The 15,901-nt window shown below is 37.9% G+C and overlaps 2 long non-coding RNA genes across 2 annotated transcripts; one reads left to right on the forward strand and one right to left on the reverse strand.

Moving 5' to 3' along the window:
* Positions 1-3,394: 3,394 nt before the first annotated feature.
* LOC136247343 (uncharacterized) lies at positions 3,395-5,816 on the forward strand. Its single transcript, XR_010697408.1, has 3 exons — positions 3,395-3,505; positions 5,010-5,127; positions 5,584-5,816. It is a non-coding gene; the product is annotated as an uncharacterized lncRNA (long non-coding RNA).
* LOC136247342 (uncharacterized) lies at positions 5,521-6,868 on the reverse strand. The gene is made up of 2 exons (XR_010697407.1): positions 5,859-6,868; positions 5,521-5,668 (listed from the first exon to the last, which is right to left on the reverse strand). It is a non-coding gene; the product is annotated as an uncharacterized lncRNA (long non-coding RNA).
* Positions 6,869-15,901: the final 9,033 nt, after the last annotated feature.

Below are 15,901 nucleotides of genomic sequence, written 5' to 3' on the forward strand. Positions count from 1 at the left end.
GACTGCATAAGGCCTAAGCTAAGGCAGGCATGGCAAGAAATATATACAAAAATGAATGCAATATTATTATGGGCAAAAAAAATTCTCTGACATTTATTTTATTTATTTATTATTACTGGGCAGGCAGTTCTGCTGAGATGAGCTAATGGCAATGGTTTCTGCTGCTTTATTAGTATATTTATTTATTTATTTATTTGATGATTTATTGATTAACAAAACCCTTAGGGGTAATACGCTAATGTACAAGTAGCTACATTATTAAGTAAATAAATACGACCTAAATGTATCTGTGTCAATCTCATGATCAGGTAGGGTAAGAAATTCCATTCAATGGTCGTCTTGGGGGAAAAAGAGTTTCAATAGATTTCTGTTCTTGGTTGGTAGTGAGAAAATTTTAATTGATGGTTAGCTCTAGTTTTAATTGATGGTTACCTCTAGTGTTTGGAAAGGATGGAAACGGCAAGTAGTGGTGTGGAGCAATAAGTAGATTATTTACTAATTTGAATAAAAGCATTAGTCTATTATTTTTGTGTCGATCTTGTAGAATGATGGACTAAACCACAGAACGGAGCGCTTTCTCAAATTGAAGCTTGCAACTTACCATTGCTGAAACTGCCCTTACAAATTATCAGTGGCACCTCCAGTGGGTGATTAAACATAAGATAAAAGAATTAAAGGATCGATTGTGGGTTCTTGTTCGTTGTCATTAGTAACGAAGTATTAATTGTGGGATGAGCTGTATTAGTGATGTTCATCCATGCTTCATCTACGGATATATCAAGAAGGGCGCTTTATGTGAGCTTTTTTGCTTATTTTGACTTTAAAAAACAGTCTGGGCCAGCTTTTCAAGTCATAAATCAGTCTACAAAGCAAGCAGGAAGACACTAGTAACAGGAAAGAGCCAGCTGAATTAAAACTTGAAGAATTCTGTGCAGTATGTGAGGAACAAATATTTTGGCAGACCGCAAAGAGGCTATATTCTGCAAACATATCAGAAATGTATGCATGGAATTATTAACAGCCAGTGCAGTGGACTAATGCCGTGTTCAATAGTGAACTGATTTTTTCTGTTGCACAAATTCAAGGATGTGTCTGACTGCTAGCCGTGAATCAGGCTAAATGCCAAAACTCCAAGATCAACCAAATCTTAATTATAAGCCTTCTATGCATGTGAAACCATGCCCATAGCCACCAGGCAAACGTGATTTGGACCAAGATGTGTGTGTAATTTCTAGTCAGACCTGAAATGGAACACTCACATTAATTACATACCACCTAAGAATTCTAGAATTTCTTAAGTGTAACATTTCACATTCTTCAATTCAAACAAAACAGGTTAAATCTGTTTGTCTGTTTCCAAGCGATTCCCAGTCCAACTGGTCCATGAAATTACAGTGGGATCACATGTATTTGTTACAGTGCGGGCTGCTCTGTGTTGGATCTACTCTAGAGTTGAGATTTCAAGGTAGACTGCCAATGTACTGACACTAGTAGCATATTTAAGTGGAGAACAAATGAATACAGTAATGCTAGATTATTTATGTATACAAAGTTTTCATAATGAAATTGATATCCCATTGTACCTCCACTTTGCAACATATTCAAGAACAAGAAGTTACCACCCTTTTAATCTCCATCCACTGTCGTTAATTAACCAAGATCTCACCAGTCTTTTTTTCCATCTACAATTTTGCTTTGGAACAATAATTAACTAAAGGCTCTAAGTATTTAAATCTGTAATTCACCTTATTGTAGTTGTACTAATTTTATTGATTTGTCTGTATGTTTTCTTCATTTTCCTTTGAAGTTGTACAGTATAGGTAAACAAAGATAAATTTTCTCTCCCATCTTATTCTAGGATTTCTATTGACTAAGAAAAATTTAATTATTTGTATACAGGCTCAAAATTGAGAAAATATCAAGAAATTGAATGAATATTAATAAAACATACAGTCAGTTTGCTCTTGGTGTCTCCAACCGCAACAAAAATTCGATGAATCCATGCATCTCCATCGCTGGTCGTCTGAACATTTTGAAAGTGATACCTCACTCAATCAACCACATATTCTGTTTATTAGACTGAATAAAGTCATGATCACCCAGCCTTTTCCTGTCACCAGTACCTTTCTAGTTAATTTCTCTGTGGATATTATGCTCTGAAACTGAAGAAATTGAGTGGTCTTCTAAACTATTTATCTTGTAAAGATCAGCAGAAACAACTGACATCCAATCAGCTACTGTATTGTAGTAACAAAACTTGCCTTGGTCATGCAATAAATGAATTGAAGAGACCTGCTTGATATATCAGGTAGTAGAACAATCACTGCATGAGACAGCTATTAATATTTTATTATTATCCTATTCAATTTTTCTGGAGGCTCCACTGATAAAATGCAATTTCAGCGATGACAGTGGCTAGCCAAGCTGCAAGTTTTGATTCAGAAAGCATTCCATTCTGTAAAATAGACTCCATCCTGGTCACTACTCGGGCTGAGATATCTGGCATTAGTCCACTACTCTGTTAATGAATCATTAATGTTCACATAATGTAGCCTCCTCAAGGTATCTGATTGTTTGCTCCTCACACACTGCACAAAATTCCTCTAGATTCTGCTTAGACTGAGTTGATTCAGCTTGTCACCATACTTGTTTCCTTTGTAGTGTAGCTACATACTGATTTATGCTGATTAGAAAGGCTGGGCCCCAGACATGTACATTCTAAAGTCAAAGTAAGCAAAAACAACTCACATACTAGTAAAAACAAGTCATGCATTAAGTTCCCTACTTGATACATCCGAAGATGAACACATTGAGTCAGCGATTTCCACGTTACTAATGACAACCAACAAGAACCCACAATCAATCCTTAAATTCGTTTTATCTTTCTTGGGGTGCGTTTGATTACCTGCTGGAAGTGCCTATGGTGCCACCGATAACTTGTACAGCAATGGTAAGCTGCAAGCTTCAATTTGAGAAAGCATTCCGTTCCGTAGTTTAGTCCATCATTCCGTTCCGTTCCGTTCCGTTCCGTAGAATAGTCCCCACCCATAATAGCTCTCATAGCGCTGATACTTTCCTTAAGAAAATGGCGAAGACAGCCAATGACTCACACAAAAAACCTTAACGATCTAGTTCAGCAACAATCTATTCTGGCTTTTGTGCTTTACGTTTGTGTGCAGCGGTAAGGTCAGCACTGGAATTGAAAGGACAGGTAGCTAAGCTCAAGGAGTGAAATGTTTTTAAATTTCTCGTTGCAAACAACAATATCTGGTCGATATATGAGGACACTTGACTAGTATATTTGGTGTAATTGTGGCAGGTGGAGCATTAGACGAACGCTTGCCATCCACATCGGCTTTCGTTTTGTTCACCCAAGTTGAGTCCATAAGCGCCTCATAAAAATAATTACGTATAGCGATTTCAGGGTCGTGATATCATGGAAGAGAGAGGCATGAACAGAAGCAGTAAACTATCTAATAAGCTGAGTTGACTGCCATTGTTTGAGGTACAATGTGTGCACTTGTATTACCAAATACTATGTTTTTTATGTTTCTTGTCTACCCCTGGGAATAGTATAATTATGAACCTCGTTATGAACAGAACATGGCTTACAATTCAGCCTTAAGTGACCAACATTAGGGCTTGGAAATTGTTAGGTACAACATAGTGTACTGCCATTAGGCCATGCAGGTAAACTTGATACTTGTTTCTCAACCATGGCATGGGAGGGAGGTCATTTTATATATGTACATCTATCGATGCTAACCCTGTACTGCCCATACAGGCAGCTAGGATGGTGATCAAGTGGGGATTAACAAAGCAAATGTTATCTGCGGGAATACTGCCGCTACCTGTAACCAATTGTCATTAGATACAAAATAGAAAATTTATTGCAGTGGCCCACGTGCACACCTGGCAGGATATTTTGTTGGTATCTAACCCCCAAATCTCACCTACCAAGACTGTACTGGGGTTATGGATGATAGGTGTGCTGAACAAAATACTCACAAACCACTGCAAAAGCAGGTTATCCACTATGCAGAAATTAGCCTTCTTATTTAAAGTTATCTGGAAATATTTTTTTCTGTGCTGTAAGGCCAGACTTCTCCAGGTCAAAATGTGTGCACACGTTAATAGAATTTGAGGCGAGAGGATGAATAGTAATGCAGGTGGGAATGAGAAACAATTACCAAGCTTGCATGTGCGTGTGCATTGATTTTGGGATTATGCAACTAAACAGATACATCTGCTTAATGTGACCGAATTTTGGAAAACCACCCATATGGGCACATTTGACACCTAAAATATTTAATGATCAAATCGCAAACTGTATAGTACAAATCTAATTCTTGACAGTTTTAAGTCATTCTCAATACCTTAAATTACAATAAAATACTTTAAATATTTTCAAAACTGTGTCCTCTTATTAGCAACCCATCAAACATGAAAATTCTAATTATTTCACGTGCGCCCATATGGGTGATTTTCCAAAATTCAGTCACTTATTAGAGTTTATTAAAGAGCTTCAGAAGAGTCAAACCCTTATAGTATATTATGTTATTATGTACAAATGTGGGAATGCGTAGCTCCAAAATCTGACTACCTTTTTATGTAAACACTTAGTACAAGGGGTTTATAAACACAAAGGCACCTAGCAGTAATTATAAAGTTCCTGGTACAATCACAGACTTACAGATTACTAGTGCCAGCATTGGTTTAGAAGATACAAAAGGCCTGTGTCCCATATAATGTAAAGGTAAATCAGACAGGCAGTCTTTCCCCTGGTCTATCGCCTTACTATAGTTTACTGCTTATGAGGCATTGTATCAGTTAGTCTGTTTGTCCAACAACTGAATGCCTCATTCACAATAAGCCAATCATCACTTCTTGGTGTTAGCCTAATGACAATGCTGATAATATTATAGGTTGTTTTGTTCATTCCATAAGAGCCTGATTGCTGGTATTGAAAGCAATCAAGTGTTTGTTATTGTGCATTCTATTGATACTAGACATCACTGAGTCCGTGTGATGAAAAAATAAGCAGAGGTAGAGGAATGAACTATAAGGATAATTTAGGATGGGACTGGATGTGCAGAACTTTAAACACATTGCCTGCTCACCAGCTACGTAAGTATTAATGTGTTCTCCAGTATTTACATGGCTGTGCCACAATCATTCCAAGCAAAGCAAATGTGTACCAGTAACATCATTGCTATTGTTTGTCTCTTCATTTTGGAAGGCTGCATGACCATTACCGGTCAACACAGTAGTTTTTTTTATGAGACCAACTTAACAGTACTTACTGTGTACCTCATGATCAGGCCCTGTAGTAGCACCTTTGTTTCGCTCAGGCGCCATAACACAAGGCCATCTGGTTACTAAATTAATTAGACCCCTGTGGTGTGAAGTTTTTTTGGTGGATTTTTGGAGGTACCTAAGTTACTTAGACCCTTTTCATGTTTATTACGCACACCTGCACTAGTACTGGCAACGCATCAGTTAATTTTAAACCCGTAACTGTTGTTGGTTTAAAGCAATTTTATGGTTAAATACACTATAAATACATTTTTGTCATATCTTTAGATTGAAAACTCTTTCTTCATGATGTTTGAATGATGTACTAGCCATTTGCTGCTGTATTCGGAGTGATCATCAGTCTGACCAGACACTGCAATTAGTAAGAACAAACAAAACAACTATTGTAATTATTCTGCTCATACAAATTATGTATAATTATGTTAAAGAATAGTGAGAGGATTGAGAATTATTGCAGTGGGTTTGTAATGTCAATTAACAACAATCAATTTTAATTTAGAGTAAAACATACTGAACAACCAGTCATTCTCGACATTACGTACATGCATGCGTTTAACTCATGTTCAATGTTTCCTCAACCACACAGCTGTACTTCCACTAAAACACAAGTACCTATATATTGAGATACTCTAGTAAAGCAGTTACAAACAGTATACAGTGGAACCTCTATTTAACGGACACTTTGGGACCAACCAATTTTGGTGAAATTTTACTGTTATAAGGAGGTTGTCCTCTTTCAGAGGTAAATTGTATTGGTAAAGGTCTATAGGGACTTCAGTAATTGTCCTTTATAAGGAGGTTAAATGTACAGTGTCCTTTACAGGGAGGGTCCATTAAAAGAGGTTCCACTGTAGCCACATTCACATATTTATACACGTAGACATGCATGTATCACGTGTAGTTATGAAAAGTAGGAGCTAGTATGACTACTGATATCATCATTGCACTTTAATAGTAGCATGGTACACCTTAATTTTGCAAATACAGTAGCAATATATAATCGCACTACTATGTATGCTGGAGTTGCAGTGGTGTTCTATAGGCATATGTAGTCATGCAATTATCAGTAGCTGTAGGTGTATTGCAGTCTGCAGGTATGCCTGAATCAATGTACGTAGGTTGCTGCTGAGAATTATGATAAGACTGATATTATGTATTTAACGAAGCTGGACTTCAAAAATTGTATAAATATATTATATCGTTTTTCTAGTATTGATAATATTTAAATAGGAGTGGCAGCTCTGTCTTTGCGACAGTTACTGCCTGCAGGCTTATACATATGGAGCCACACCCACTAATTGATTGGTATTAAAATCCATGTGATTATATAAATGCACTGTTATCGTAAGAGTTGTAGTCTATAGTCTAACAGCAAGCCAACTTCTTTTGTGAGCTACACCCACTTATTAGGAATGTGTGAAGTTTTTGCATGGTTGGAGCCAAGCTCATTTATCAGTAAGAATTTTGTAAGTATGCATGAAGCAAAACACATTAATTTTATATATGTAGTTTGTAAACGGACTTTGAAATGTGCCTACTAACCAATTGTTAGTTATAAACCTTACCTGTTGCATAGATAATACAGATAATTTATTGCATTAGATTGGCATTCATACCAGCATATTCTTTATTTCACTGGTCAATAAATGAAAAATTCCATGATGTGTGGAATACATCTATAAATCTCTGCAGCAACTTGTGGTATGAAACTTGCCTAAATCATCTTTTAGCTGAAAATGACTGGGAACATTTGCAGTGATATCAAAATTGCAGCAGGAATATAATCACACTAGACTAATTTGACCACAATAGTGGCTGGAAAAAAAACCACTAGAAGTGTGACATGTACATAGATTGCACCATTCTTTTGCGATGCTATTGGCATGGATTATTACTGAGACACACATACAAAGTCTCCTGCTGCCACACCACTATTTCAGTGCAAAGGCATATCAATTAGAGATTATAAGTGCCCGTGCTAAAAGGGTCTGGTACACTTCCAATAGGCAAATTGTGACAACACCCAGCAGGAAATGTGAAGTGTTGATTACACCACTCAAAATGGCAACAAGCACATGTATGGATTTGTCATTTCATGCTGAATGCAACTGACTGAGCAAAAGCTTTGCACATTTCTCGAATTCCATTTTTGTAACAAAGGAGTGGGTGTCAAAGTTTCAGCCTTGTAAGATGAGTGGTCTTTGAGTTATAGCACTACACAGTTGGAACAGTTGATAATTTGTACAGCAACAATATGGCAAATTAGTTACAGGTGCTGACCGAAACAAGCTACTAATCTATTCACCATGAACTGACAAATAAGATATAGTACTTTTCCTGTACTCCTCCATGTGCTGAAGCGAGCTGTTTTAACATGGAAATTATGACGACAACTTATCACACTGTAAATTAGCACCCATAACTCACATGTCATTTGCTGTAGAAGTATAATATATAACTTCATGAATTCTTCTAGTGTTTTCCAATCTTACTTAGTATACACATGCATACAAAGTACACAATACTTTAAAAGTGCTTAAAATACTTATAAGTACTTTATGTACTTAGCAAAACACTTACAAATACATTGGGAAATTTGAGATAAAGCCAGTACTTTCAAATTTGTACTGAAGTATTAGCTAGTTTACTCGTGTACTGAGACCCATGTCTGTAGCAAACCCTTTTCAGCTTGGGAGCCTTTATTTTAAACACTGGTCTGGTTATGCGAGACTAACAGGTACACAATACACACACACACAAAGCAAAACCTTTAGCTGCCACTAGCAGTCACACCCACCCAGTGAACCAGCACTGGGACACCTGTGTGCCACTCAGGTGCTTCGAGTCAGCGCCAGCAGATCTTCCTGGGGCAGGACTAGTCATCTGCAGGAGGCTGTACCATGCATGTCTCACAGATGAAGGTGTGAGTACCCGAAGTCCTACTTGGACCTTCAAAGACATGAACAGTTGGTATTTGTTCTCCAGTTTAGCTGGGTGGGTTGCTACCCTAGTTGACTTTCTCATTCTCTAACTACAAGACTGCTATGTACACTTAGTTTGTAAACCTTAGTCATTTCAAGAGCTTCAATCACAAGTCTAATAAAGCATGGCAGCACAGCACATTTAGCTGTAAGTTGCATGACCTCAAAATCAATGTACACTCTAAGGCCAGATTAATTGTTTCTCATTCCTAACTGCATTACTTACATCCTCCTGCCTCAAATTTTATTAATCACATGCACACGTATTTTGATCCGCTAATTTCTGCATAGTGGATAACCTGCTTTTGCAGTGGTTTGTGAGTATTTTGTTCAACAATGAACACCGCACCTATCATCCGTAACCCCCAGTACAGGCTTGGTAGGTGAGATTCGGGATTTAGCTACCAATAAAATATCCTGCCAGCAGTGCCAGGTGTAGGCCACTACAATAAATTTTCTATTTTTTATCTAATGACAATGGGTTTACAGGTAGCAGCAGTATTCCAGCAGGTAACATTTGCTTTGTTAAATCCCCAATTGATCGCCACCCCAGCTGCCTGTATGGGCAGTATGGAGTTAGCATCGATATTTTTTTTTTATTATTATTAAAGCTTCACAACACAAGTGCTGAAGGTCTGTAGGACACCTGGTCCTACAGCCTGCTCAAAGACATTAGGTACAAAGACATTAGCTACATAAGGTGTGTTTGAAAAGTTGCAGAAAGGAGAAAAAATTCATGACTGGACCTAGGTAGCCTCGAACCTGCAGCCGAGTGTACATATATAAAATGACCTCCCTCCCACATAGAATCCATGGGCCCATACCATGGTTGAGAAACAAGTATCAAGTTTACCTGCATGGCCTAATGGCAGTACACTATGTTGTACCTAACATTTTCCAAGCCCTAATGTTGATCACTTAACAGGGGCGGATCCAAGAGCTGGCTAGGGGAGGGGCACAAATAGGGTAAGTTGTAGGTGGTTGCATGCATGGGGAGAACCATATTCTCTATAGTTCAGTGCTGCTTTTTTAAAGCAGCAAATAATCACCTCTTAGTGGTGTCTCACTGTTGATATTTGCCATTTTGGCCTTTTCAGATGGTTGTGAAGTCTTAACTGAAACTGTTTAAAAGGCTCTGAATGTCTTAAATAACAGCAACACGATAAATATTTTTAGAGGCGCTTAGTACGCACGAAGGTGCTGAGTGACTATTTTACAGTTAGTTTGACTTCGGTTCGCTTTGGTCTCAGGTGAATTTGTAATAAATGCTAGTAAAATGTGCATATTTTCATAAGTTTTAAACTGATCTCGGTTGGCCTGACATAAAATTTACTAGCTGTTTTAATCAGAAGCATGGCTGGCTCCTCCACAAGGTGGAGGGGGGGGGGGGGGGGGGGGGGGCATTTGCCCCAAATGCCCCATCCTGGATCCGCCATTGCTTAAGGCTGAATTGTAAGCCATGTTCTGTTCATATACTATTCTCAGGGGTAGACAAGAAACAGGAAAAACATAGTACTTGGTAATACAAATGCACACATTGTACCCCTAACAATGGCCATCAACTCAGCTTATTAGACAGTTTACTGCTTCTGTTCATGCTTCTCTCGTCCATGATGTCACGAAATCGCTTTACAATGCTGACTCATAAATACGTAATTATTTTTATGAGGCGCTTATGGACTCAACTTGGGTGAAAAAACGATAGCCATCCACATCAGCACACACTCTAACATCGATGATAGCACCGCAGCTTGTAGTTCAGATATTAAAAATGTCAGTACAGCATCGTGTCTGTACAGGGGCGGTGGAGCAGGCCAAAGAGTGAGGGGGCCAGGCCAGCTGTAAGTTGAAGACCAAAAACAATAAAAAACAGGTCACAGCCTGTTGACAATAGCTGCTCTCCACTAATTATAATCTCCTTATTTATAACTACACATACGTAGCTAAGTAACTTGCTACACTGCTTTTCTGAATACTTGACTGCTCTATTAGAGTATCCAGATCCTGACTGTTCTATTAGAGTATCTCGATCTTTTCTTGCAAACAGTGTCCCATAAAAGTGGGGGGGGGGGGGGGGGGGGGGGGGCATGGCCCCCCCGGCACCCCCGTCTCCACCGCCTATGTGTCTGTATGTAGCTATACCCTACTTGCTGTAAGGCCAAAAGGCAGCCATTCCGAGAGCCATTCACACATGGTGACAGGTAGGTCTTGGCGACTGGCAGATAGCTCCAGCTTGTATATGCCAGGGACGAAGATTTTAGGTGTTGGTAGGGTATCTGACGAGGCCTGTAGCTATGTAATACGAATGAGAGCTGGCCAGGATGAAAGTAGTAGAAGCCGGTTCCACAATTGTGATTCAGCTTCCAAGGTAGCACTCTGTTCGAATTTACATTGCACTGTGAGAGAATTCAACTTCTGTTGACAAAGCTTTGTTTCATTTGGAATAGCAAGGCTTTTGAAAGCAGTATACAGAGCTTGCGACCAGTTGGTCACATGACGCAAGCACTGTCAACCAGAGAAAATATCCAGCTGCAAGATGCTAACTCCTGTATCAGTGGATCTGAAGATTTCAAGTCGTTGGCAAACAAGCTAAGTTTATAGCTATACTGCCTTGGAATTGAGGATACGCTGGGAGTCAGCCTGGGACATCAGACACCTGGGATGACATAAGTGACACTATTACTGTGAGGTAAACATAACAAGTGTTTCATTGACAAGTATTTAGTTACAAGATTTTGCATTTTTGTGATAGCTAGCCAGTTACTGGTCCAACACCTATCAACAGTAAGGTTAAAATGAATGATAGAGAGAACATAATTCCTACAAATCCACACTCGATATTCAGGTCTTACTGGCAAACTATCAACTTTCTGAAGAAGATCTATAAACTTTCCAAATATGACTTTGTCAGCTGCAGCTTTGGTAGAATGAACAGAAAGTCATTTACCCTAAAAACTTTGTTGGGCCATCTATTACACTGTTAAAACTTAGGTGTTACCATGACACCTATGATTTTCTAAAAATCAAGGGGGTGTTGTTGCAACACCCTTGAAAATAATTACCACCATAAGAGGTTTATAATCACACTTGTTGGGTGTCACCATTTTGTAAACACCCTTAATTGTTCATTGGAAACCCTAAACAGAGGTCTAACACCTCATGATAGGGTGTAATGTACATGTAATCGCATACAGTTACTAACACTGTTAGAAGTGTGGCAGAAACACTTGACTGTAATTTATTTATGGGCCAAGTGATTTATCGGCCCCCATGACAACAGCACCTGCCCTGAATTATCATGCAAGATGAACACCTGCAGTTTCAAGTGAAATATAATAGTAGCTATTAATAGTGTCAGATTTTACAAAGCTGATACAAATTGCACATCAGACAAAATCAAATATCAGAGTATAGCCATACTACCATACTAGTTCATGGTTTTAAGCTCAAACTACTTGACGCTGGCTTTAATGGTGCAGATGGTGTGAAAAGTTTAATGGAAGTTTCTGGCCTTGGTAAGGTTGACTGTCTTGGGTTGACAGGAATTGGTGGATGGCCTATTTTAGTTGCCCAACATATTATTATGTGTTGATAATTGATTTTGCTGCATATATACCAGGCACTTAGGAGCCAGCACAGTTCTGTAACCTAATGCATGTTTGGATTTCAATTGCAGTCTTTATTTCCCACTCCTCTACAGCCCACCTTCGACTCCTTTGTGAGCAGCTGTGATTCTACCTCCACTACAAGAAAAGTGTCATGTGTATGCGATATGCTCCAAACATGTTGTACATAGTGTGAACTCCTGTGGTGTATGTGATGTGTAGGAGATAATAGTTCAAATTTGCCTCATTAAATAGCAAATGTGAACTATTATCTCCTACATAATACTTACCCCACCTAAGCACATTTCATGCATATCACATTTAGTCGCTAACTGCACTTGTGGACTGTGCTGTAAACAGCCCCTGAACACCAATCAAGACATTATCTAATTCATCACATATGCACAAATATGCATTTTACTGTAGTGAGCTAGCTAGCTCATTAAAGTTGACTGATTTTCTTTCTTATTTGGCAGGAATACTACAAGTATCTGGAAGGTAATAAATTGATGTATCTCTGGTGTAATTTCATGTGTGCTTTGGCAATTTTAAATCTAAACCATTTATCTCAAAACTTCTAAAATAAATATGTGACCGGATTTGACAAAACAAGGCTTCTACACACATCCAATATTCTGACTTTAACCAGCTGTAACTTGACTACTCAGCAATCTATTGGTCTAAGATTTGCACAAAGTCCTTCCATAGCATAGTAAAATACCAGTTCAAAATTGGACATACTCCTACATACTGAATGAGTTATGGTACTTCAAAGTCATAAAGTGGATGTGCGTGTAAGCCTTATTTTGTCAAATTCGGTCATTAATATGGATTGGTTTTCCAAACAATAGCTGCATAAATGCTTTTACATTGTGCTAAAGGAAATTTGTTTACTATGCATGAAGTGCTGCACTTCTGTATAATTATGATAATCAATACAACTATATTTCATTGATGAGGTATAATGGGAACACCCTTTGCACCTACAAGGGTGTTGCTGGGAATGAAATCCCACAATTAAAAGTTTCTTTGGTAGTTACGTTATAAGTACAAATTGCAACTTACATATAAAGTGTAGAAAGACAAGCAAGTAAGTGTACTTGTAATCATGTTGAATTACTGTATTTCACAGGTCATAATAATTATGTGTTTCCTAAATATATCATCAATGAAAATGAAGGTATAGGAGGAGATCCACCCCCACGAAAGTGTTGGAAATTCACAGCGTACCCCACCACACACCGTGGATTTACACCTCATGTAGCACTTTTACACTCTGGTGTTATATTTCTTGCAGCACCTTAGCACTCTTCTTTCACACCCTCTAAGTGTCACCACAGCACCCTTTTCTAACACCTGAAGGGAGTTGTTTTTAAACATGCAACTGGACACCCCTAAAGGTGCTTTTGGTACACCTGAATTTTAACAGTGTAGTTGTACCACCAGACAACTTCAATTTATGCCTGATGGTAAGAACTTTGTCCCATCGAAAAGCAGGGACACACATTTGGATGGTTTCAACTTAAACCCTATATCACCAGCTTTCAAATCAACTTCATTAACACAATGATGTGAACTTCTTTGGAGATGGATATCGGTGTTGCATCATCAGCATGTGCCAGCCTTGGTGGAGTGCTCAGAAGACTGAACAGATTAAATTTAGGCACTTCCTTCCAATGAGGCTTTAATTGTTTTGGTCTTGATGCTACCGAAACAAATTTAGGTGAGCACTTGTAATAAGGGAGCCACTCAACCTGAATGAAAGTAAGTGTTTCAGAAATAATGCTGGAAGATGATTCGTTGTAAATCACTTTAAATGAGCCATCAAAATTACAATAATTCAGAAACTTCAGCCTTGTACCAACTGGGGAAGGTGGTTTGTCACCAGGCTTCAGCCATTTGATATAAACATAAGCAGTGATTACTGTTAACTGAGTTTGGAATTGTTAGTTGAAAATAAAACCCATAGCCTTTGTTAAGGTCTTCTGCCAACTTTTACAGGGGATTAAATGCAAGTAGAAATATTATGGAAAACATTGTGTCGCCCTTTAAGCTAGGCCCATTTCTGTTATAAATTTTGCATACTGCAATACTGGAGAATACATTGCAGTCCATACTTTCAACAGAATATTCACTACATAATCAAGAGTTAATGATGAGAAAATTGTAAATGACGGTAACTGCTACCATACAACTCTATTGAGAAAATAAATGTGATTTGTACTTAGCATAATTCTGCTTGAAAACACAAATTGACATAAAACAAATTCTTATAAACAGGAATTTTTTTAGGACTTTAGATATGTTTTTCTATGAGAAAAGAGTTTTAAAATGATAATAAAAACTTTTATACAATTTTTTTCCAGGTTACAAGTTCCATCTACTAGACTAAAAGCTTAATGTGCATGTGGTATATAAGTGATTACTAAGACATCATCATGGATGGTATTCAATTAACATTGTGTTGCTACAGTTGTTTCTTGGTAACAGTTGGCTTCACATTCATCACATTTCTGTACAGTCAAAACAGGAGCACTATGGTTGTAGCACTAAGGAGGTGCTATTTTTGACAGAAGCAGTAAAAATTTGTGACTTGTAGGTGTTACCATCAATAGCATTTTTAAGAGCTGCTGTGGCACATCAGTTTTAACAGTGTACAGAAATTAATGAAGTCATAAAAATATTAACACCATTGATGTTTGTGGAATATAGGTGCGTGTGTGACTTAGCAACAGATAGATGTGTTAATTCTGTAATACTGTGATTGTATCTCTTAATCAATGGCTATTGCTAACTGAATAACATGTAAATTAAAGGTAGTGATGTGGTACAGATAAAGTTTTCCATCATCATTTGCCTAGCCGGCCTCTTTGTTTACACAGAAGAGTACAGGGCAAGCACTATACGTACCTTCATGGATTTGCAAGTTCATGGTGAACAGATTGACCCAAGTACCGTATTTGTAGAGTGTTATGTACAATAATGGTCAATACTGATCTCACATAAATTGTAAAGATTCAACACTTGTTATGCAGCGCATTACTAGTAGAATTTATATACCATAAGCAACAATGTAGTGTATATTACAGACATGCATACTTGTCCTTAAAGTTTCCTAATAAAATGGTCGCCAAAAAAACTGTATCCATTGTTCATCATCTGGTCCCACTATTAAGTTTAGGTATTTTAATTAAATTCCACAACATGGATGCATGCTTTTGCTTCCCTACCACAATGTTGCCATGTGGTTGACCACGTAATAATATTTTATTACCATCACTGTGCAATATAAGTGTAGATAAATGTGTGTGTGCTTGCGTGTGTGTGTGTGTGCGTGCGTGCGTGCGTTCGTGTGTATTGTGTGAGGTAGTGGTGTTAATTAAATTAGTGATGCATGTACTTTCAGGCTTGACTCCTTATGTGTGTATTGAGTGTGTATTGTTTTGTGTAGTGATGGTGTTAATTAAATTAGTGATAAATTATTTTCAATTACACCAGTCTTGACTCCTTGTGCATGTGTAGATCTCAATTTTTATAACACAAAGCACATAGGATTTGTGCTACGCTGTATGTGTGAATGTATTGATAACTGATGCTGATAACTGATGCGGTGTTAATTCAATTAGCTGTGTATTTTTGGAATTTTAATTAAAGTCTGGTTCAATCTTGTTCAGTAGTAGTATGCTTGGATTTAGTTTTTTGTCTTGTAACTCTAGTATGATTATGGAGTTGGTTTTATGTGCATTTAATTGAATTAACATTCCACATCATTGAATTTTAATGCCATTACCCAGTACTCACACACATAATTCCAACACTTGTGCGTGCGTGCATGTAGTGTGTGTCGTGTGCGTGCGTGCGTGCATGCGTGCGTGCTTGCCATTTGTTCATAATTGATCAAAGTGATGTTTCTTTCCATAGATGATCTCTGGACAGATAACATGATAGGGACAATACGGCTGCCACATCTGGAAATAGCATAAAAGCTGAATATATTTA

The sequence above is a fragment of the Dysidea avara genome, chromosome 2 (assembly GCF_963678975.1).
Source record: "Dysidea avara chromosome 2, odDysAvar1.4, whole genome shotgun sequence".
In the NCBI taxonomy this organism is placed as follows: Eukaryota; Metazoa; Porifera; class Demospongiae; order Dictyoceratida; family Dysideidae; genus Dysidea; species Dysidea avara.